Source organism: Triturus cristatus, chromosome 1_1, assembly GCF_964204655.1.
Source record: "Triturus cristatus chromosome 1_1, aTriCri1.1, whole genome shotgun sequence".
Lineage (NCBI taxonomy): Eukaryota > Metazoa > Chordata > Amphibia > Caudata > Salamandridae > Triturus > Triturus cristatus.
Genome location: NC_140579.1, coordinates 614775335 through 614784013, shown reverse-complemented (window position 1 = coordinate 614784013; position 8679 = coordinate 614775335). Strand labels below are relative to the sequence as shown.

General features: G+C 49.3%; 1 long non-coding RNA gene across 1 annotated transcript; it reads right to left on the bottom strand.

Annotated features, from left to right (window-relative positions):
- Positions 1-671: 671 nt before the first annotated feature.
- Positions 672-7490, bottom strand: LOC146870716 (uncharacterized). The gene is made up of 3 exons (XR_014959441.1): positions 7413-7490; positions 7267-7310; positions 672-1858 (listed from the first exon to the last, which is right to left on the bottom strand). It is a non-coding gene; the product is annotated as an uncharacterized LOC146870716 (long non-coding RNA).
- Positions 7491-8679: the final 1189 nt, after the last annotated feature.

Genomic DNA, 8679 nt, shown 5'->3' with positions numbered 1-8679 from the left:
TGCGGGACACCCCGGAGAGCAGCAAGCCAGCAGAGGCGCAGCTCTGAACTAACCTTTTGCTCTAGTCTAAGCAAGTACAGCCTACTGGCTTAGCATGAATTCCACTTTGGTGGCCAAGGCAGGGAGCCATAGCCAACTACGGGCTGCCTTTTTTGAAAGTGCAAACACTTCTCAAATACAGAAAAGTGCATCTTCCTTTTGAATCCAAGTTTCACTGGCTTCTGGAGCAAGATGTCACAAGCTGTACTGGTTCAGACTGTTCAAAGCAGCTTTCTGGAATCCAAGTGACAAAATGTCCAGTGACAAGCAACAATAGATGAAGAGGAGAGTAATGGGTTTCATCAAGTAGGGGACAAAGTAAGTTTCAAGGAGAGGTTTAGAGCAGGAATACTGTGGCTGGTGCGTATACATTGGACAAGCTCCACCTGCTCACAGCATGAAAACAGACCCATCTTTCGCACAATAATTACACTCCATGCTATACTTGAAGCATAAAAGGCCATTTATTATAACAAGGTTGTCAAACACAATACTTTAACCACAAAACATCATTAAACTTATAAACATCCCCAACCTCAAACCTTTCATTCACCATCCATTTTCCTCACACTCCTGTTACTCTCTTCCCGTTTCACTCTGCGACCTCCTCCATCCGTTGCACTCTTGCATCCCGCACCCCCATCATGCATCTATTTCCCCCTCACCGGAGGGGTGGGTATGCCTGTCATTGACTCCCCACCCCTCCAAAGTACTGCCATCTCAAAACACTAACAACCTGTCCTAAACTAGCACGCTATAACCAGGAAAAAACCAATCCCGTGACCCCAGAACCTGTAGGGTGGGCGGGGGGTCCAAAATTCACTTAGGACCCTTCCCCAATGGTGGTCTGTCGACCTTACTTCCCCCGGGGGCCGGCATCGTGCAATATTTACACTCCACGTTGTACTTGAAGCGTAAAAGGCCATTTATTAGTACAAGGTTGTCAAACACGATACTTTAACCACAAAACATCATTAAACTAATAACCATCCCCAACCTCAAACCTTTCATTCACCATCCAATTTCCCCACACTCCTGTTACCCTCTTCCCGTTTCACTCTGCAACCTCCTCTATCTTTCCATTCACTTCCTCACTTATCCTTCAACATCCTCTCCAGTATCTCCAGCTGTCGCAGCCCCATCATGCACCTGTTTCCCCATCCCCGGAGGGATGGGTATGCCCGTCATTGACTCCCCACCCCTTCAAAGTACTGCCAACCAGGGAACCCCTGTAGGGCACCTTTCGCCCCTACTCCCTGTCCTCCCGGCGACACCAAATGGATTTGTTCCACAGCTTACTAATGACATCCCTCATCTCTATCATATAATAAACGTTGCCCATCTGCGAAAGGTGCACTCCATCATGCCTAAAAAGCAAAGGCTCCTCAAGCCGTAACCCCTAATGTGCAAACACCGTGATGCCTCCTGTGCTGCAAAAAACTCTCATTGCCTTGTTTAGCTTCCTGCAAGCTTTTTTAACCGCCGCCGGCTTCAGAGCTCCTCTCCAAACTTTGCGTGACACGAATTCAGTCCAAACAATGCATGTGCCCGCCAGGTTACTCTTCATGACTTCCAAATCCCTTTGCATGTGTTATAGAATTGCCAAACCCGACAACCTTATTAAGTCATTTTCGCCCAGGTGCAGGACCAACATATCCGGACAGCCTCTTTGAGATATCACTTTTGTCAACCAGGGCAGCCAGGCCATGCCCCCCCAACGAATCCCTCCTCTATCCCAATGCACCTCATGATGGCTGCTCCTCAAACCCAGGTTATGACCGTAGACCTGCCTATCTGCATACTTGGCTGCCCACACAACCTGCGATAAGAAAACAGATGTTAGTGCACAAAATTACAGCGGCTCCCACTTCCTTGCCCCAGATCCCCCCCCCACTGCCAACCCCTACTTATTTGCACACCCAACGCTCGCAACACCTGAACCTCCACTGCCCGATCTGGGATGTCCTGTCCCAGGACCACCCCAGGCACGCCGCCGCTGCGCCAATGCGAAAGGAATGCATTCCATATCTAGCAGGGTCCCTACCTAGGCGCAACGGCATCCTCAGCACTGCCAACAACTGAAAAGCCATCGACCTCTCCTTACATGCATGACAAAAAAAATCTCACCTGATGCGCCCCGGGTCCATCGTAAGAAAACTTGCCATTTTTGCACTGGACGCCCCCAAACAGCCACTCTCGTTCAACCATACCCATTTACCTCTCCCCGTCTGATCCGTTTTTGAATGTCCCAGCCAAATTCCCAGACGCGCCCCATCCACTCTTATCTCCTCAAACGTTCTCCCTGCCCTCCCTTTAATGCCCAACAACTCAGAAACCCTAAATGCCCCAAAAAACATCCACACCATGCATAAACGGAATACCGAAACCTCGTAGTCATCATAACAACAACTGGGCAACTCCTCCAGCAAACTCTGCACTAAGTCAAAGGTAATCGCCTCCCTAGGTGCCCCCCGCCCCCCGCTCCCATCCCCAACCTCTCAACATCTTACTCAGTAACTCATCTTTGGCAGGATCAAAACCCAAAAACCGAAATCCCTGCCAATTTACCCGCAATCGTAGTTGGAGACAAACCTTTATCAATGCAACTTAGAACAAAACGTATAACTCCCTGCTCAGTATTCTGTCAACATGTTCCATGTATCAATGGTCCATCCCATAAATGATCCGAATTCAGCCCAAGCCAGCCTGTAGCTGCACCTTGTAGATTCCGCTATGAACTTCTCGACTAGCCCTATCACTCTCACTTCCCCCAGGCCCAGATGCCGTCCGGCAGCTCTGTCTTGCAAGCATCTGCTCCAGGAGCCAAACGTCTGAAACGCTGCCACTGCGATCGAGACAACGCTTCCGCAATGTCATTGCTTGCACCTGGAACATGTTTTGCGCGAAATATTACATTTAGTCGCAGGCATTGTAGCATAAAACTTTGCAGCAGTCGCAAGACCCTCAAATCCTTCGCTTTCGGATTATTCACTAGCTCCACAACTGACATGTTGTCTACATGGAACAGCACTGACCTATTCTGAAATTCAGGGCCCCATACATACAATGCCACTAACAAGGGGAAAAATACCAAGAAAGCTATGCTCCTCCCTTGCTTCAACCATTGCCCTGGCCACTGCTCAGCGCACCACCACCCATCCCAAAAAACACTGAAACCTGAAGCCACTGCGGCATCAGAGACAATTTGTGTCGTCCCCCACATTTTGACAATTCATGCTTCAATTTGCAAGGGTATCTGGTGCAGAAGCCCTTGTTGAAGTTCCAACAGGCTCCCGTGGTACTCCCCCCTTGCTTAGGTGGTGGACCTTTATTCTCCGTGTGAACGCCATTTCCTCCTGCCCCAGCCTGGGCGGGACACGCCGGAAAGGACCGATACATCACCGGCAGACCACTGGCTGTCTGTGTGGATGCTGATGACTGTGTGGGGGAAATCCACTGCATCCACAGTTCCTGGTCCACCTCTCCCCATGGCGTATCAGGACTGATGCTAATTCTATCCCTAAATTCCTCATCATAGCTTAACCATGCAAACCCTCCGAAATGCATCTGTGCTTTCCGGATGATATCCATGTATTTCAATAACGCTATGGCCCTGTCGAGATGCTTCTCGCAATAGATGCTGGCATAAATAAGGAAGGAGGAGGTCCAGGTTTCCATATTAACTGGCACCCGGGGCCTTCTTGTCAGTTCTCACTCTTCTTCCTTCGACCCCTCTTTTGCCTGGATCTCTCGATGTAACAATTTAAATAAGTCTATGTATTCATGCTTCCAAATCCTGTTCCTAGTTTTGTTTGAAAAGTGAGACCCCAACGGCATGGCCAAACCCATGTACGGCAGTTTTTTGTGATGCTTGTCCTCTCCTTTTTCATCCTTCCCATCATGCCTTTCTGTTTTGTCCGTCTGGACACTCGCCCCCACCAAGTGTTTCACCCTAGGCTCCTTTCCCCCACCGCAGGTGCCGCTGTTGCGCTGGCTGGTGTCCCTGCGTCCCTCACGGACCCCTCCCCCACACCCACAGACCGGCAGGCTTTCTTCCACCCCCTTTGGGGCCACTGTCCCAGGCGGCCTACCAGTCACCCTCACCTGATAAGTTTGCGTGCACCTCCCGGTCCTTCCCTTTGGTGCCTACTTTCTTCTGGCTCGACGACTTTGTCTTGCCTTTGTCCACAGCTGGCACCTGTAAAGCACCAAGCTTCCCTGTTGCCGTCCCTGATGTTCCCGCAGTCTCCCGTGTCCAGTCCTCATCGTCCCGCACTTCACCCTCCTCCAACTCATCGCTCTTATCATCGTAATCCACTTGCACTTCCTACTCAATCTCCGCAGGCGCCCATAACACCTCACGCACCGCTCTCTTCAGTCCTTTTTCTTTCGTTCCAGGCACACCACTACCCTCCTCCACAGTCGCCGTCGATGCCCGATCCCTCGTTGGAGGGTAAGCCACCGCGGACACCCCTATTGCTTCCGGCCGGCGTCTCGGAGCCGTTTTACACCCCGCCGGCTGCCCACATTTCTACCTGCCTCTAATGCTGGTTTGCGCCCCCTCCCAGGCTGCTCCAACCTGAGGAGGCCCCAGCACCATCGGGTCTCTTCGCCGCCTCGGCTGTCCCTTACCCTGTCCTGGGGTGCCTCACCTCCTTCACCCAAACCCACTTGCCCGTAGGCCCCTTCGCCGTAGCTTCTTGTTCTGCCCAGGCCTCCTCCTCCGACGTGGGGGTGGGGGGGCCCCTCCACCTCCCCTGGCATAACAACCCCCCTTCCCAGGCGGCACACAAGTCCTGCCACCTCTGCTCGGATTCCTGAATAAGCCTACACTGGTACCTTATCTTCTCTTCCAGCGTCATCTCACCCCATCTGGGCAATAAGGATGGGGGGCTCTGGCCTCCGATGCCCAGCTCCCTTGGCTGAGCCGGCCCTGGCACGCTGTCCCCTGTGCCGCCCCCCCCCTGTGATGGACTGGGTCTTATCAGTGTGGGTGGACACCCCCCCTCCAGCCTGGTCTTTAATAACTGTTGCCGCCCTCCATGTGAGGTCAATAGGAGCATGGTCCCAGCGCCCCTCCTCCCTGTCATGGCCTTCTCTCCCTGACAAATTCAGGGCAAAAGTATCCCCCAAGGGCTCCCCTCAGGCCCCCTCCTTCCCTCGCTCACTTCAATGCCCATGCAGGCCCAGCAGATTGCCGGGCCTGCTCCACAAGGGCCTGTTCCCTCCCCTGGCCAGGAGTGCAAATGGGCGTCTCCTCTGCAGCATCACGCTGCCCCGTAAGGAATCCCCCATCCCGCCCCCTCCTCCTGCTGACTCATGCTGGGCGCGGCCGAGTCTTCCAGCAAACGCACAGGCAGGGTCCGGCGCTGGCCCCCGCCCTTCCCGGGCTCACAGACATACCTTTTTTACTCGGTGGTGGCTCGTCCTGGCATGCCACCACAGCAGCGGCGACCCAGCAGACACGGACCTCGACGTGCGGGCCATCCCGACCCATGCCTGCTCAAGAACTCCAGGCCGCAGGAGGTCTGCCCTGCCCACCTGGCCCAGCACCCTCAAGGCAGCCCGGACGGCCTCCGCATCGGGCGCGGACATCACTGGATCTTCTGGTACGGTTTGGGGGTGGGGTGGCTGCCTACTACTGCTATCTCGACAAAAAAGACCTAAAAGGCACTCTTCTACCCACACCAATCGTCGGATTGGGCACACTACTCTTCCCAGGCCAAACTACCCTACATTCCCTATCCTACTCTACTCCAAAATTCACTTAGGACCCTTCCCCAATGGTGCCGGGTGCAGGAAGAGGAAGAAACCTCCTCCCCTGCACCTAATAAGCCCCTCGCCCCAACCCCACCCCTTGCCCAACGCCGTGACCCCAAGACAGCTTGTCCTTCCGTCTATACTGAGCGAAAAACCTTACTTCCCCCGGGGGCCGGCATTCTCTCAATAAACCACACAACACATTCACTGAGCCTCCACGCATGCCCCACAGGTCCCGAGTTTAGGGGATTGCAGAGACAATTAAACACGGAGAGAGCCACTAGGCTATTTCTTACATGGAAAAACACAGCCCTAGTATGGTACTTACTGCCCCCACTACCAGTTACAACAGAGCCTGGATTGAGGAGGCAAGGCTATTCTCAAACAGGATTGTGGTACACTTTTGGTGCACTTTTGAGGTTCCCCTCTTATGTTGGTGCTGTTCTTTGATCTAGAAAATTAGGGGTATACCCATCAATCACCCTCCCATAACCTGGGTAAGGAAAACGTAATATAAAGAAAATGGTGTGGAGGAACAGATAAAGCAATATTTTTGAATAAGGACACTTTTAATTATCCTTTCATATGTGTGTCAATTCACATCTCATTTTTCATTTTTGCTGAGCATATACAAAAGACATATTTTACAAACCAAACCCTATATACACAAAACAAAACTACGCTACTGTCTCAACAACAGATTTTTGATTATGGATCCACCTTTCAATAGTGTGGACATCCCAGAGGGCATGTACATTGCATAAGGAAAACAATATCTCCACCAATTCAAAGGAAATGCAAAGCTCTTAAGTCCCAACTCATTCCAATTTTTTAGGGGCCCTCTGTGAAACCAAAATTGTCGACGCGGTCGCGTTTCAGCCAATAAATTCCTTTTGGCCTCTTCAGGACACGGAAAGCAGCAGCAATCTATATAAAGAAAAGCACACTCCAATAACATACATTACGCAAAAAACCTCTATGCTCGCCTACCAATGTCCAAGTCCTTTACTCAAAGCGTGAAAAGCAGACCGAAAGTCCCACCACATCAGAAAAAACACCGAATTACGTGACAAAAGAAACTAAATAACAATCATTAATGCCTAAAGCTTACTACATATATTTATGTGCGTGAAGATCTCAAAGCTGTTCTCTATATCAATAGCACTGAAAGTGGTGATTCAGACACCTCCACCAATCGGTCTTACGTATGTGTAATGTAGAAACAAATACTCTAGACATAGTTAAAAAGGGGAAGTGAGGAGAGAACCTCTCTTAGAAAATAAACGGTCTATTGGACTGACCTATAGCTGAACAATCCGCTCAGCAAAACGAATGTACTGGACAAGGGTCGGGTGCTAAAAATCCAACCCCTCTAATAGCAATTCTATGGAAAGGAAAGACCATTAGTTCAATACATTCTCTCCCTCCATTAGCTAACAGAAAGGGCTCAAGCTGCATTCTCATTACCTTATTCAATATTCTCAAATGGAGCCGTCCGGTATGAACACTGCCTGTTTCAAACAAAACGAACAAACGAGGGCACAGTGTAAGTCCAAGGGGACTGCTTGTTTAAAAAGTATTCCAAAACGCGTCTCTGACTCGAATTAGCTTACCTAAATTCTCTACCAACTCCTAGGAATGTATCTCTCATCCATCCGTGTTCGCTTACACGCTGCACGAGTGAAATTACGGGGAAGGATTGTCGAAGCCTTATTTCCTGATGTAGACAGTAACAAAGGACTACAAACCTTCGAGTAAAGCGGAGCTACAAATCGGCCATATTTAAATGGAGCATTAGGACAGAAAATATGTTTAGCAGCTCCTCTTTTATTTCCAAGTTTCGGACCGCTATCATAAACAATACTATAGATGTCTACAAAACTCAATATAATGGACAATAATACTAAACAAATATTATTATTGAAAAATAACAAAAAGGCAATGTTGTTCACCACTAATTCTAATAGTGAGTGATATAGAGAGAAATGCACAGTGAATCAGAAAGAATAATGACACCCGAAATTTTTAGTGTGCAAGTAAACAGAGTAAAGTAACCTGTAAATATCAAGGCTCACACTCTAAAACTACATATTGTTATACACATATATACATACACAGTGACTATACATGTAGAGCACTCTTCTGACAAAATCAAATGCATCTGTTTGGTCCTGCGTTCAGGGTCTTAATCTAAAACTGTAACTCTTATTGTATCAATGCCCAAATTTCATCCTTATCGTTTAGTCCGTCTATTGCTGTCCGATATTTTTCAATCAACCTCGCCTCCTGTCGATTCAAGGTACTTTGCAAGATAGTTTTATTCATCGAAAAACCAAATTGAACATGTTTTTGGTTGCCAATTGTTGTGAACTTGGAATCACTTGTTTGGGGACATACCACACAATTCTGACATCTAAAATGTCCCTGTACTGGTGGTAGTCCTATCATGGTTCTTACATCATTTTTAGGTGCTGATGGTCTAGAGGCCCTAACCAGATGTTCTCTCAAATGTTTCCCTTTTTGAAAGGAAAAAAGCGGTGTGGCCAACCCCAAGTGGTCGACCAGCCGCCAGTTTCTTTAGTGCTGTTCTTTGATCACAAATCGGAAGTAAAAGGATGAATTACAGCCAGTTGATTCCCATGACTGTTGAGTGCACGGGAGGAAAAATGCAGGTTTATCCAGAAAAAGCAGGCTATGTGTCCTTTTGAAAGGGGCGAGGCTGACAAAACTCCTGCTGAAAAAGCGCAGAGAAGATAATATAGCTCCCCTATAAAATAGATCAAGTAAATCAGTGAAAGAAAGTTCACCAGCCATACCAAAGGGGCGGGGAGTTTGAAATCACACAAAGTTATTTACATGTGTGTAGGGCACCTGCCAGTG